The sequence below is a fragment of the Piliocolobus tephrosceles genome, chromosome 3 (assembly GCF_002776525.5).
Source record: "Piliocolobus tephrosceles isolate RC106 chromosome 3, ASM277652v3, whole genome shotgun sequence".
NCBI classification, from domain to species: domain Eukaryota; kingdom Metazoa; phylum Chordata; class Mammalia; order Primates; family Cercopithecidae; genus Piliocolobus; species Piliocolobus tephrosceles.
Genome location: NC_045436.1, coordinates 82665612 through 82681212, shown reverse-complemented (window position 1 = coordinate 82681212; position 15601 = coordinate 82665612). Strand labels below are relative to the sequence as shown.

Here is a 15601-nt window from a genome sequence, read left to right as displayed (position 1 = left end):
AACATCCACATCAATACATAGAATGTTCAACAGAGGGGTTTTTAAAAAGTGCCCCTTCTAACCACATCGACCACCATTACTACTATTCTGTATTGCTGTGCATGTTTTTGACCCTCACATAGAAGTAATTTTACAGTACGTAATTTTTTATGGCTGGCTTCCTTCCTCTTAGCAGTTTATTTGAATAGCTGGTTTGCTATTTTCAAGTAGAAAAAATGTAGTGAATGCAAGTCTATACGAATAAAACTTTTTTGAGAGGCCTTGAAATTCAGAGAACAGGTGTGGATCATATTTTAGGTATTCTGATGCATTACATGAGCTATGTGAATGTATAAAAGGAGATAATTCCTAACTCCACCAATTTAAAAAACCTTATTATCCACTTAAAAGGAATATTTTCTTAAATTCCCTTTACTTAAAATTTAACTCCTGTTTTCATTTGTATTTGTATTTAATTTCCACAACCCTGCCTTCTTGGCTGCACATGAAACATGTTCTAAAGATAACATTGCTCTAAATAGAAGTAATAGGCTTATCTGATCACCTTATGAGATAGTGTTTTTAGACTCCATCTTTAAAAGACATAAAGAAACTGTGGTCAGAGAAGTCAAGATAAAGTAAATATGTAAATACAATTAAAGGAGTCATTATTTACTTTCAAGCACTTGAGTGCGGATCACTAATCCTCTGCCTGTCCTATCTAGGCCCAAGACTTTTATTTCTTTCATGCTTTTATCCCATTAGGTCATCCAGTGCCCCAAATTCAAATATGATCATTAAGTTGATATAGCCCAAATCTCTATTTCCAGCCCAAATTTCTTTAGGCTAATCTCAATTCTAGGAGTCTAATTCCAAATGCCTACTAGACTTCTCTTGACATCTTTGCCCACTGTGCTATTGGTTTGTTCATCAGTTTCACTGGTACATGTTTTCTGGAAAATATTACCTTGTTGGTTACATTTGTTGCTTATCTTTTCCTGTTGCTTATCTTCTAGTGAATATCTTTTTTTTTTTTTTTTTGAGACAGTCTCTGTTGCCTAGGCTGGAGTGCAGTGGCTCACTGCAACCTCCACCTCCCAGGTTCAAGTGATTCTCCTGCCTCAGCCTTTGGTGTAGCTGGGACTACAGGCTCCCGCCACAATGCTTGACTAATTTTTGTATTTTTAGTAGAGACGAGGTTTTACCATATTGGCCAGGCTGGTCTTGAAGTCCTGACCTCATGATCCAGCTGCTGCTGCCTCCCAAAGTGCTGGGATTACAGGCGTGAGCCACAGTGCCTGGCTGTGTATGTCTTTTTTTAATACTGAAATGTGTTTGGGTGTAGTCAAATTTATTCGTCTTTTTCTTTATAATTTGTGTTTTAGGAGTCTTGTTTAAGAAATCTTTTTCTACCCCTAAATCACAACGTATTCATCTGTGTTTTTGCTAAAACTTTTAAACTTATAGTCTTCATATTAGGGCTTAACTCTACCCAGTATTTACTTTTTGTGCTTGAGAAAGGGGTCTACTCTCATTTGTTATTTTACATACAAACAACTAATTGTTCTAGCACCATTTATTGAAGAGTTAAACTTATTTTTGTGGTTTGTAATGTCACTTATCTTAAATCAGGTTTCTTTTTTTTTTTTTTTATTTTTTATTATACTTTAAGTTCTAGGGTACATGTGCATAACGTGCAGGTTTGTTACATATGTATACATGTGCCATGTTGGTGTGCTGCACCCATCAACTCGTCAGCACCCATCAATTCATCATTTATATCACGTATAACTCCCCAATGCAATCCCTCCCCCCTCCCCCCTCCCCATGATAGGCCCCAGTGTGTGATGTTCCCCTTCCCAAGTCCAAGTGAGCTCATTGTTCAGTTCCCACCTATGAGTGAGAACATGCGGTGTTTGGTTTTCTCTTCTTGTGATAGTTTGCTAAGAATGATGGTTTCCAGCTGCATCCATGTCCCTACAAAGGATGCAAACTCATCCTTTTTTATGGCTGCATAGTATTCCATGGTGTATATATGCCACATTTTCTTAATGCAGTCTGTCACTGATGGACATTTGGGTTGATTCCAAGTCTTTGCTATTGTGAATAATGCCGCAATAAACATACGTGTGCATGTGTCTTTGTAGTAGCATAATTTATAATCCTTTGGGTATATACCCAGTAGTGGGATGGCTGGGTCATATGGTACATCTAGTTCTAGATCCTTGAGGAATCGCCATACTGTTTTCCATAATGGTTGAACTAGTTTACAATCCCACCAACAGTGTAAAAGTGTTCCTATTTCTCCACATCCTCTCCAACACCTATTGTTTCCTGATTTTTTAATGATTGCCATTCTAACTGGTGTGAGATGGTATCTCATTGTGGTTTTGATTTGCATTTCTCTGATGGCCAGTGATGATGAGCATTTTTTCATGTGTCTGTTGGCTGTATGAATGTCTTCTTTTGAGAAATGTCTGTTCATATCCTTTCCCCACTTTTGGATGGGGTTGTTTGTTTTTTTCTTGTATATTTGTTTGAGTTCTTTGTAGATTCTGGAAATTAGCCCTTTGTCAGATGAGTAGATTGCAAAAATGTTCTCCCATTCTGTAGGTTGCCTGTTCACTCTGATGGTAGTTTCTTTTGCTGTGCAGAAGCTCTTTAGTTTAATTAGATCCCATTTGTCAATTTTGGCTTTTGCTGCCGTTGCTTTTGGTGTTTTAGACATGAAGTCCTTGCCCATGCCTATGTCCTGAATGGTACTACCTAGATTTTCTTCTAGGGTTTTTATGGTATTAGGTCTAACATTTAAGTCTCTAATCCATCTTGAATTAATCTTCGTATAAGGAGTAAGGAAAGGATCCAGTTTCAGCTTTCTACTTATGGCTAGCCAATTTTCCCAGCACCATTTATTAAATAGGGAATCCTTTCCCCATTTCTTGTTTTTGTCAGGTTTGTCAAAGATCAGATGGTTGTAGATGTGTGGCATTATTTCTGAAGGCTCCGTTCTGTTCCATTGGTCTATATCTCTGTTTTGGTACCAGTACCATGCTGTTTTGGTTACTGTAGCCTTGTAGTATAGTTTGAAGTCAGGTAGCGTGACGCCTCCGGCTTTGTCCTTTTGACTTAGGATTGTCTTGGCAATGCGGGCTCTTTTTTGGTTCCATATGAACTTTAAAGCAGTTTTTTCCAATTCGGTGAAGAAACTCATTGGTAGCTTGATGGGGATGGCATTGAATCTATAAATAACCTTGGGCAGTATAGCCATTTTCACGATATTGATTCTTCCTATCCATGAGCATGGTATGTTCTTCCATTTGTTTGTGTCCTCTTTGATTTCACTGAGCAGTGGTTTGTAGTTCTCCTTGAAGAGGTCGTTTACATCCCTTGTAAGTTGGATTCCTAGGTATTTTATTCTCTTTGAAGCAATTGTGAATGGAAGTTCATTCCTGATTTGGCTCTCTGCTTGTCTGTTACTGGTGTATAAGAATGCTTGTGATTTTTGCACATTAATTTTGTATCCTGAGACTTTGCTGAAGTTGCTTATCAGCTTAAGAAGATTTTGGGCTGAGACGATGGGGTTTTCTAAATACACAATCATGTCATCTGCAAACAGGGACAATTTGACTTCCTCTTTTCCTAACTGAATACCCTTGATTTCTTTCTCTTGCCTGATTGCCCTAGCCAGAACTTCCAACACTATGTTGAATAGGAGTGGTGAGAGAGGGCATCCCTGTCTTGTGCCAGTTTTCAAAGGGAACTTTTCCAGTTTTTGCCCATTCAGTATGATATTAGCTGTGGGTTTGTCATAAATAGCTCTTATTATTTTGAGGTACGTTCCATCAATACCGAATTTGTTGAGCGTTTTTAGCATGAAGGGCTGTTGAATTTTGTCAAAAGCCTTTTCTGCATCTATTGAGATAATCATGTGGTTCTTGTCTTTGGTTCTGTTTATATGCTGGATTACGTTTATTGATTTGCGAATGTTGAACCAGCCTTGCATCCCAGGGATGAAGCCCACTTGATCATGGTGGATAAGCTTTTTGATGTGCTGCTGAATCCGGTTTGCCAGTATTTTATTGAGGATTTTTGCATCGATGTTCATCAGGGAGATTGGTCTAAAATTCTCTTTTTTTGTTGTGTCTCTGCCAGGCTTTGGTATCAGGATCATGTTGGCCTCATAAAATGAGTTAGGGAGGATTCCCTCTTTTTCTATTGATTGGAATAGTTTCAGAAGGAATGGTACCAGCTCCTCCTTGTACCTCTGGTAGAATTCAGCTGTGAATCCATCGGGTCCTGGGCTTTTTTTGGTGGGTAGGCTATTAATTGTTGCCTCAATTTCAGAGGCTGCTATTGGTCTATTCAGGGATTCAACTTCTTCCTGGTTTAGTCTTGGAAGAGTGTACGTGTCCAGGAAATTATCCATTTCTTCTAGATTTTCTAGTTGATTTGCGTAGAGGTGTTTATAGTATTCTCTGATGGTAGTTTGTATTTCTGTGGGGTCGGTGGTGATATCCCCTTTATCATTTTTTATTGCGTCTATTTGATTCCTCTCTCTTTTCTTCTTTATTAGCCTTGCTAGCGGTCTGTCAATTTTGTTGATCTTTTCAAAAAACCAACTCCTGGATTCATTGATTTTTTGGAGGGTTTTTTGTGTCTCTATCTCCTTCAGTTCTGCTCTGATCTTAGTTATTTCTTGCCTTCTGCTAGCTTTTGAATGTGTTTGCTCTTGCCTCTCTAGTTCTTTTAATTGTGATGTTAGAGTGTCAATTTTAGATCTTTCCTGCTTTCTCTTGTGGGCACTTAGTGCTATAAATTTCCCTCTACACACTGCTTTAAATGTGTCCCAGAGATTCTGGTATGTTGTATCTTTGTTCTCATTGGATTCAAAGAACATCTTTATTTCTGCTTTCATTTCGTTATGTACCCAGTAGTCATTCAGGAGCAGGTTGTTCAGTTTCCATGTAGTTGAGCGGTTTTGATTGAGTTTCTTAGTCCTGAGTTCTAGTTTGATTGCACTGTGGTCAGAGAGACAGTTTGTTATAATTTCTGTTCTTTTACATTTGCTGAGGAGTGCTTTACTTCCAATTATGTGGTCAATTTTGGAATAAGTGTGATGTGGTGCTGAGAAGAATGTATATTCTGTTGACTTGGGGTGGAGAGTTCTATAGATGTCTATTAGGTCCGCTTGGTGCAGAGATGAGTTCAATTCCTGGATATCCTTGTTAACTTTCTGTCTCGTTGATCTGTCTAATGTTGACAGTGGGGTGTTGAAGTCTCCCATTATTATTGTATGGGAGTCTAAGTCTCTTTGTAAGTCTCTAAGGACTTGCTTTATGAATCTGGGTGCTCCTGTATTGGGTGCATATATATTTAGGATAGTTAGCTCTTCCTGTTGGATTGATCCCTTTACCATTATGTAATGGCCTTCTTTGTCTCTTTTGATCTTTGATGGTTTAAAGTCTGTTTTATCAGAGACTAGGATTGCAACCCCTGCTTTTTTTTGTTCTCCATTTGCTTGGTAGATCTTCCTCCATCCCTTTATTTTGAGCCTATGTATGTCTCTGCATGTGAGATGGGTCTCCTGAAGACAGCAGACTGATGGGTCTTGACTCTTTATCCAGTTTGCCAGTCTGTGTCTTTTAATTGGACCATTTAGTCCATTTACATTTAAGGTTAATATTGTTATGTGTGATCTTGATCCTGCCATTATGATATTAACTGGTTATTTTGCTCATTAGTTGATGCAGTTTCTTCCTAGGCTCGATGGTCTTTACATTTTGGCATGTTTTTGCAATGGCTGGTACCGGTTGTTCCTTTCCATGTTTAGGGCTTCCTTCAGGGTCTCTTGTAAGGCAGGCCTGGTGGTGACAAAATCTCTAAGCATTTGCTTATCTGTAAAGAATTTTATTTCTCCTTCACTTATGAAACTTAGTTTGGCTGGATATGAAATTCTGGGTTTAAAATTCTTTTCTTTAAGAACATTGAATATTGGCCCCCACTCTCTTCTGGCTTGTAGAGTTTCTGCCGAGAGATCTGCTGTCAGTCTGATGGGCTTCCCTTTGTGGGTAACCCGACCTTTCTCTCTGGCTGCCCTTAAGATTTTTTCCTTCATTTCAACTTTGGTGAATCTGGCAATTATGTGTCTTGGAGTTGCTCTTCTGGAGGAGTATCTTTGTGGCGTTCTCTGTATTTCCTGAATTTGAATGTTGGCCTGCCCTGCTAGGTTGGGGAAGTTCTCCTGGATGATATCCTGTAGAGTGTTTTCCAATTTGGTGCCATTTTCCCCCTCACTTTCAGGCACCCCAATCAGACGTAGATTTGGTCTTTTTACATAATCCCATACTTCTTGCAGGCTTTGTTCATTTCTTTTTCTTCTTTTTTCTTTTGGTTTCTCTTCTCGCTTCATTTCATTCATTTGATCCTCCATCGCTGATACTCTTTCTTCCAGTTGATTGAGTCGGTTACTGAAGCTTGTGCATTTGTCACGTATTTCTCGTGTCATGGTTTTCATCTCTGTCATTTCGTTTATGACCTTCTCTGCATTAATTAGTCTAGCTGTCAATTCTTCCACTCTTTTTTCAAGATTTTTAGTTTCTTTGCGCTGGGTACGTAATTCCTCCTTTAGCTCTGAGAGGTTTGATGGACTGAAGCCTTCTTCTCTCATCTCATCAAAATCATTCTCTGACCAGCTTTGATCCGTTGCTGGCGATGGGCTGTGCTCCTTTGCAGGAGGAGATGCGCTCTTATTTTTCGAATTTCCAGCTTTTCTGCCCTGCTTTTTCCCCATCTTTGTGGTTTTATCTGTCACTGGTCTTTGATGATGGTGACGTACTGATGGGGTTTTGATATAGGTGTCCTTCCTGTTTGATAGTTTTCCTTCTGACAGTCAGGACCCTCAGCTATAGGTCTGTTGGAGATTGCTTGAGGTCCACTCCAGACCCTGTTTGCCTGGGTATCAGCAGAAGAGGTTGCAGAAGATAGAATATTGCTGAACAGCGAGTGCACCTGTCTGATTCTTGCTTTTGAAGCTTCCTCTCAGGGGTGTACTCCACCCTGTGAGGTGTGGGGTGTCAGACTGCCCCTAGTGGGGGATGTCTCCCAGTTAGGCTACTCAGGGGTCAGTGACCCACTTGAGCAGGCAGACTGCCCCTTCTCAGATCTCAATCTCCGTGTTGGGAGATCCACTGCTCTCTTCAAAGCTGTCAGACAGAGTCGTTCGCGTTTCACAGGCTTCTGCTCCTTTAGCTGAGCCCTGTCCCCAGAGGCGCAGTCTACAGAGACAGGCAGGTTTCCTTGAGCTGCTGTGAGCTCCACCCAGTTCCAGCTTCCCAGCGGCTTTAGTTACCTACTTAAGCCTCAGCGATGGCGGGCGCCCCTCCCCCAGCCTCGCTGCTGCCTTGCGGTTAGATTGCCGCAGACTGCTGTGTTAGCAAGGAGGGAGGCTCCGTGGGCGTGGGACCCTCCCGGCCAGGTGTGGGATATAATCTCCGGTGTGCCTGTGTTACAGCGCAGTATTGGGGTGGGAGTTACCCGATTTTCCAGGTGTTGTGTGTCTCAGTTCCCTTGGCTAGGAAAAGGGACTCCCTTCCCCCTCGCGCTTCCCAGGTGAGGCGATGCCTCGCCCTGCTTCAGCTCTCGCTGGTCGGGCTGCAGCAGCTGAGCAGCACGGATTGTCTGGCACTCCCGAGTGAGATGACCCCAGTACCTCAGTTGAAAATGCAGAAATCACCGGTCTTCCCTGTCGCTCGCGCTGGGAGATGGAGACTGAAGCTGTTCCTATTCGGCCATCTTGCTCCGCCCACTTAAATCAGGTTTCTAAACATCCCCAGGTTGCTTATTCTCTTCCATTGCTGTATTTGTATAACCTCTATAACAATACCATACTGTCATAATTGCTACAACTATGTAAGTGTTAATATCTAGCAAGGTAAGCTTCCCCACTTGTTTTCTTCAAATTGCATTGAGAATGCCTGGCCCTTTTACTACTCTATGAATTTGAGTCCTCTTGTCAAGTTCTATGAAAAACTTAACTTTTTACTGAAAATTAATTAGGGCCTCAGTTTTCTTCTCTGTGATATGGTGATACCAGTGGTTATGACTAGATGCAATTAATTTTGTAATATACTCAATGAATGGTTATTATCATTATCGTCTTTACCATCAATGAATGACCCTTTACTCTGGCTTTGAGACCCTAAATTCAGAAGTTTTACCTCTGACCACAATCTCACATTCTGGTACATTTTTACTGCCACTAAACATTGATTTAGTTTTGAAATCCTCTCTTTTTCTATTCTGTTAGCCTATTCCTGGATTTATTTATTTTTCTCATTCCTCACAAAAGTTGTTCAAATCTTCACTATTCTACATTAATAATTATGTCTTCTATTAACATTACCAGGCTTATTTTGAACTCAAATGACCTTGATTTTTAGTTACCAGAGAAGCTTTTTTCACCATCATCTCTACTTGGTCATAATCCCTTCTATACTTAGCTTTTGTTCTGTTCTCCAAATCTAACTGCTCCCTGTATTCTAGAGCTGAATCCCTTTAAGACCTTGCTCCATCAGTTACTTCTCAAATTTTCATTTTTTTGTTCTTTACTGGCCCTATAAATTGTTGATTTCCAGGCTTTTAGATTTCATCAGCCAATGAATTTTTAAATTGGGAAGCCAAGACAGGTTTGCCAATTTTTTATTTGGTCAAGAAATGGCATTTAATAACAATATAACAAAACACTACTACCATCGACTTAGCGCAAGGAATTACATACAGCATTATAGTTAAGACTGTAGACTCTTGGAGCCACACTGTTTGGACTACAATTCTGATTCTACTAGGATAAATTATATAACTTGTAAAAATGTAGGTAATACCTACATCTTAAGGATGTATTGTGTATATGCACTGAATTAAGACACAGATAGCAATTAAAACAGTAGCTGGCACATATACATGCATAGTTAGTATGATATTTCATCATTATTTTTTTACCTCATTAAAAACTCATCTTTTTTATTAGCTGCACCTTGTTTTTTTCACAGTGGTTGGTCTAGATCTACATGATCAATGTTATTATGTAATGTGTCAATGCTAATAACATGGATATTGAGTATGTCAGATTGTTATTAATATAAACTGCTTAAAGGAATCTCATGCAGATTTCTGGAGCTCTTCCTCTAGATGTTTTTTTGACCCCTCCAAGTCTCATATTGAAATTTGATCCCAGCTGGGCACGGTGACTCATGTCTGTAATCCCAGCACTTTGGGAGGCTGAGCCGGGCAGATCACTTGAGACCAGGAGTTCAAGAGCAGCCTGGCCAATATGGTGAAACCCCATCTCTACTAAAAATACAAAAATTACTCAGGTGTGGTGGCACACACCTGTAACCCCAGCTACTCAGGTGGCTGAGGCATGAGAATCACTTGAACCCGGGAGATGGAGGTTGCAGTGAGCTTGTACCACTGCAACCAGCCTGGGTCACAGAATGAGACTATCTCAAAAAGGAAAAAGAAATTTGATTCCCAGTGTTGTAAGTAGGGCGTAGTGGGAGGTGTTTGGGTCATGGGGGTGGTTCCCTCCTGAATGGTTTGGTATAGTCTTTGTGATAATTAGTCCTTACTCTGTTTGCTCCTGTGAGAAGTGGTGGTTAAAAAGAGCCTGGGGCCGGGCGCGGTGGCTCACACCTGTAATCCCTGCACTTGGGAGACCAAGGTGGGCGGATCACCTGAGGTCAGGAGTTCGAGACCAGACTGGCCAACATAGTGAAACCCCGTCTCTACTAAAAATACAAAAATTAGCTGGGTGTGGTGGCACATGCCTGTAATCAATCCCAGCTACTCGGGAGGCTGAGGCAGGAGAATCGCTTGAACCTGGGAGATGGAGGTTGCTATGAGCCGAGATCGTGCCACTGCACTCCAGCATGGGCAATGGAGTGAGACTGTCTCAAAAAAAGAAACAAACAAACAAAAAACAAAGAGCCTGGGCACCCCCATACCGCTAACTCCTGGCCTTTCTCTCTCGCCATGTGAACTGTGTATTCATGGGCTCCTCTTGCCTTCTGCCCTCAGTGTAAGCAGTCTGAAGATTTCACAAGAAGCAGATACTGGCATCATGCTTCTTGTACAGCCTGCAGAACCACGAGCCAAATCTCTTATTTAAATAAATGACCCAACCTCAGGTATTCCTTTACAGCAACTCAAACAGACTGAGACACATACTACAAAAGTTAAATGTACTGGATTTCTTAATAGTAGCTCTGGAAGTTAAAGGGCAATTCTTAAAATATCTGAAGAAAAATTACCTATAATTTAGATTTCTATACCAATCCAAACTAAGAACCCATTGTGAAACTACAAAAAAGTCATTTTCAAACCTAAAAGATTTTAAAAATACACAATCTACACATTCTCTTCTCAAAAAGCTAATAGAGGATGTGTTCCACCTAAATGAGGAATAAACTAAGAAAAAGTAGGACATTTGATCAAGGTATAAGAAACCCAAAATAAGAGAAACGTAAAAGGAATCACAGATTGATAGATTGGAAAAGTAGATGAAATTAATGGAACAACTAATATGCTTTAACAAATTAAGAGGATACTTACAGTGGACTATAGGTTGGGGTTAAATTAATGATTATATGAGAAGCTAATCAATTTTTTTAAAAAAGAATTATTAAATCTGTCTATTCAACATTTTAAAGAGATAAAATTTTTTATTAGGACATTTTGATTTTGGTGTTGGTGGTTCTTACTTTCCCTTTGTGTATAAGGAACTACATTTGGAGCTGCCTTGCCTTAACCCCACAGTTTTAAGAGGAAGTCCAGTAAACTAGAAATAAATGGAAAACTAAAGAAACAAAACTGGGATCTGTAAATCAATAACATGGCGAAACTATTTTGAAATCACCTACCATAACACTTTGTGGTACTAAAAACTAGCAGTGTATAGAATTATCTATATAGCCAAGGTGGGAGGATCACCTGAGGCCAGGAGTTCGAGGTTACAGTTAGGTATGGTTATGCCTCTGCACCCCAGCCTGAGCAACAGAGCAAGACCCTGTCAGTCAATCCAAAATAAATAAATAAACAAGCAAACACAGGATAGAATAGAGTGAGCTCTGAAGAAACCTTTTCTTTCCTATAATTCTGTAAGTTGTATACTGACATACCACTTTTGCAGTCATTGACTAGACAAAGATTATGGTTACAAAGCAAATACATGATATACATAATTTTTTTGCATATGTGCATAATTAAAAGCTTAATTCCATAGATCTTTGAAGTTTCTTTTTCTATTTTGGAAGCCATCTTTTTTGCCTTAGAAATTTCATGGTTACTATAATCTGCATATATAGTCATTAAATAATAAAATAACAAAGCAGATTCTTTCTTACCTCAGAAGTTTATGGAACTAGCTACTCCAAGCACTGATGAACTAGGCATTAAGCAGGAACCTGTATAATGCTTTGAGATATTGTAGTTGTGCATAGAATAAATGTGAGATTTAATAATGTTACCTTATATATTTAACTGTTTTGTTTTTATTTTGCCTCTGAGCTAGTAAATTCAGAGATAGCATTCTGTGTGAAATAATTCTATTCAGATAAAAGGCACCCTGACTGACGTCAGCAAGTTGTTGGATTAGTAGGTTCCAGCCCTCAAACCGCTTTGGGAGCCTGGGAGATCTGCTAAGAGGTTCTAGCACCCCAGTAGAATGAAAAACTCAAGAATAGACACACTGAAGAGGGTAAGAGGCAGAGTTTCACTTTACCTACATCCTTCTCCTCCAAGGCAGCAGAGTTCAGTGCTAAGAGAGGCCTCTTTGGCCCATGAGTTCTCCCAGGAAGGAAAGTAAGAGTCAAGTGAGTGCCCAGCTTCCCTAGCCTTGCATGGTGCCACCCAAAAGGCTCACTTCTGTTTTTCCCTATCCAGAATACTGAGGGACTCTTCACAGATGAATAGTCTATGAATAGCTAGGAGAAGAGAAAAGAAGCAGAGGCTCATAGCAAGCAACACATGATTCTTCAGAGCTAGATGTGGAGTCTGCTAACTGGCTTGCAGACTCCACCATAGGCTCACCCATGAGCCCTACAGGACACTTCACCTGCAGAACCCCTCAACTAGCTGACAAGCACACCCAACACTCCATGTACCCATCCACTAGCCAGCAGCCCACCCTCCCCTGCAGATAGTGTATGCAGGCCCCAGCAGGTAGTACATAGATATCAGCAACTGGCTCCTGCTGGATTGGAAGAAGGCACACAACCTTGAACACTCTGGGGCACTGCACTAGAGAAAATAAAAAGAGGTTCTCAGCACCTAGTCTAGCTTTGTGAGATTGAAAGAAATCACACAATGCTAAGACTTCCCCTCCCAAGATAGAACAAGAGGAGTGGAGTGGGCATATCCATAGAAAAGGTCTGAGAGACCTTCAGAATCTCTAGTCAGGCTGACTGGTGAATGTCTTTCCCTTCTGAAGCTAGTCAGTAAAGACAGGAGGAAGTGATTATCTCTTCAAATGCAAAGGTAGAAGGCAAGGCTTAAAGGATCCACACACACGCCAAGAAAACATGACAACCAAAGGAACAAATTAAAGTTCTAGCAGTTGACCCCAAAGAAACGAAGACCTATACATTACCTGATAAAGAATTCAGAACACTCATCTTGAATCTCAGTGAGCTAAGTAAAATCAGGAAAACAATACATGAAGAAATGAGAATTTCAACAAAGAAACCATTGAAAAATCTAATTCTGGCTAGGCACGGTGGCTCACGCCTGTAATCCCAGCACTTTGGGAGTTCAAGGCAGACGGATCATGAGGTCAGGAGATTGAGACCATCCTGGCTAACACGGCGAAACCCCGTCTGTACTGAAAATACAAAAAAATTACCCGGGCGTGGTGGTGAGTGCCTGTAGTCCCAGCTACTTGGGAGGCTGAGGCAGGAGAATGGCGTGAACCCAGGAGGTGGAGCTTGCAGTGAGCTGAGATCGTGCCACTGCACTCCAGCCTGGGCGACAGAGTGAGACTCCATCTCAAAAAAAAAATCAAATTTTGGAACTAAAGAACACAATAACTAAACTGAAAAATTCAAAAGTGAGCTTCAGTGGCAGATTCAATCAAGCAGAAGGAAGAATCAGTGAACTTGAAGACAGACCATTTGAAATTATCCAGTCAAAGGAACAAAAAGAAAAAAGAATGAAGTAAGCCTACAGGACTCTAAACCAATACGCACATTATAGAAAGCAGAGAAAGAGAAAGGAGGCAGATAGCTTATTTAAAGAAATAATAGCAGAAAACTGCCCAAATCTGGGGAGGAAAATGAACATCCAGATCCATGATTCCCAAAGAATTCCATGTAGATTGAACATAAAGGTGTCTTTGCTGATCTTTTTTGTGGTTCATAAGCATGATGATTGGGTCTTCATGCCATTGTGTGAGATGTGCCTTTCTCAGACCTTGCTAAAACACTGGCACATTACTTATCTGACACGAACAATTTTTCACTGAGACATATTATAATCAAATTGTCAAAAGTTAAAGAATTTTGAAAGCAGCAAGAGGAAAGCAACTTGTCATATACAAGGGAGCTCCTATAAGACTTTCAGTGGGTTTTTCAGCAAACCTTGCAAGCCAGAAGAGAATGGGATGATATAGTCAAAATATTGAAAGAAAAAAAAAGCCTGCCAACTAAGAATAATTTACCAACAAAGCTATCATTCAGAAAAGGAAAGATAAAGACTTTTCCAGAAAAACAAAAGCTGAGGGAGTTCATCACCACTAGACCTGCCTCACAAAAAATGCTTAAATTGAAACTAAAGTTGAAATACTTCAAGTGGAAACTAAAGGACGCTAATTAGCAACATGAAAATGTGAAAGTATAAAACTCCCTGGTAAAGGGAAGGATAGAGTTACATTCAGAATATTCTTAATACTGTAATGTAATGGTGGTACATAAAATCATTTTTAATTCTGAGTTAAAAGTATTAAAAACAACTATAGCTACAGTAATTTGTTAATTGATGCACAATATGAAAATGTACATTTTGACATAACAATGTGGGATAGGATAGATGAGTTAGAGTTTTTATATGAGATCTAAGTTGTTATTAGCATTACTGATTAGAATGTATCCCCAAACTAATTGTATTTTATACAATATATACAGCTTTACATGTCAACCATACCTTAATAAAGTAGTTACTTTTTTAAATTACCATGCTCTTTCCAGAACCATTACTGTATAATTTATGGTGAGTAACTTGGAAGCTTTTACTACATTATCAATGGATATAAATAGAATATTTTTTAAAGTTGAAAATGAACTCACCTTGTGTAGTTTCTGAATATCTTCATTTGATACTCCTAGAGATGCCAAACCTATTTCTTGTGAAAATTGAGCAAGGAAATACCAGGATCCACAAGTAGTGGAACATGTCCCAAGAGTTCAGCACACGTGTCTCTGACCAGAAAAACATCACAAAGAACCATTATACAAGAAGCCTTAAACTACCGCTGGTGGTAGAACAAAACTTAAAATCCCAAATATAACCTTGTTACTATAATAACAATACTTTTAAGTCTGAATTTCAGATTCATCTTATAATCAGCATTTTGAGCTGTATGATACACACTATTTTAATAAAATAGCCACTACTATTTTCAGTTGCTTACTATATGCCAAATCATGGTGTTTCATTATGTACATTATGTGTTTTAATCAAGACAAACTTAAAGAATTAAAGTAACTTATTAGTGCAAGATCCTATAGAGCAGACCACTGCCTGTTTTTGTAAATAAATTTTTATTGGAATATGGATACACTAACAAAAGAGATTAAAGGCATCCAGTAATAACTTGGTAATGGCTGATCTTTTAAGAAAATACAGGCTGGGTGCACTGGCTCACGCCTGTAATCCCAGCACTTTGGGAGGCCAAGGCGGGCGGATCATGAGGTCAGGAGTTAGAGATCAGCCTGGCCAACGTAGTGAAACCCCATTCTCTACTAAATACAAAAAAATCAGCCAGGTGTGGTGGTGCACGCCTGTAATCCTAGCTACTCAGGAGGCTGAGGCAGAAGCATTGCTTGAACCCGGGCAGCAGAGGTTGTAATGAGCTGAGATCGCACCACTGCACTCCAGTCTGGGCGAGAGCGTGATACTCCGTCACACACACAAAAATAAAATTGAATTAAAAGTATATATATATATGTTACAGAAATCTGGAAATAAACAAGAACATAAATAAAACAATACAGTAGATGCATTTCCTGGTCCCTCTGTGTCATGTTAACTTTAAAAAGAAACAACATATTCAGCATGTTATGGCTATTAGCATCTTTTCAGCCACATTTGCTTTTGTTCTCATAATTTTTATGCATATTTTTTCCTGCTTTTGATTAACACACTATGTTTGACACATGATTTCTTTATATTAGAAACTTTAAATTCCACTCAATAATTTCTAATGTGAAATTTTCTTAAGTATTAGCAAACCTATTCAAAGGAATTTTATTTGCTACCATAGTATAGCACTTTATTATTTTATGTTTGGACTGTAACAACAGTCTACCAAATATGTGACCTCTAGCCTCCAACTTTAAAATATCCTCTACAAAGC

The 15601-nt window shown here is 39.5% G+C and overlaps 1 non-coding gene across 1 annotated transcript; it reads left to right on the top strand.

Annotated features, from left to right (window-relative positions):
- Nucleotides 1-13369: 13369 nt before the first annotated feature.
- On the top strand, nucleotides 13370-13474 carry LOC111548023. The gene has a single exon (XR_002733298.1). It is a non-coding gene; the product is annotated as a small nucleolar RNA U13 (small nucleolar RNA).
- The last annotated feature ends 2127 nt before the right edge of the window (nucleotides 13475-15601 follow it).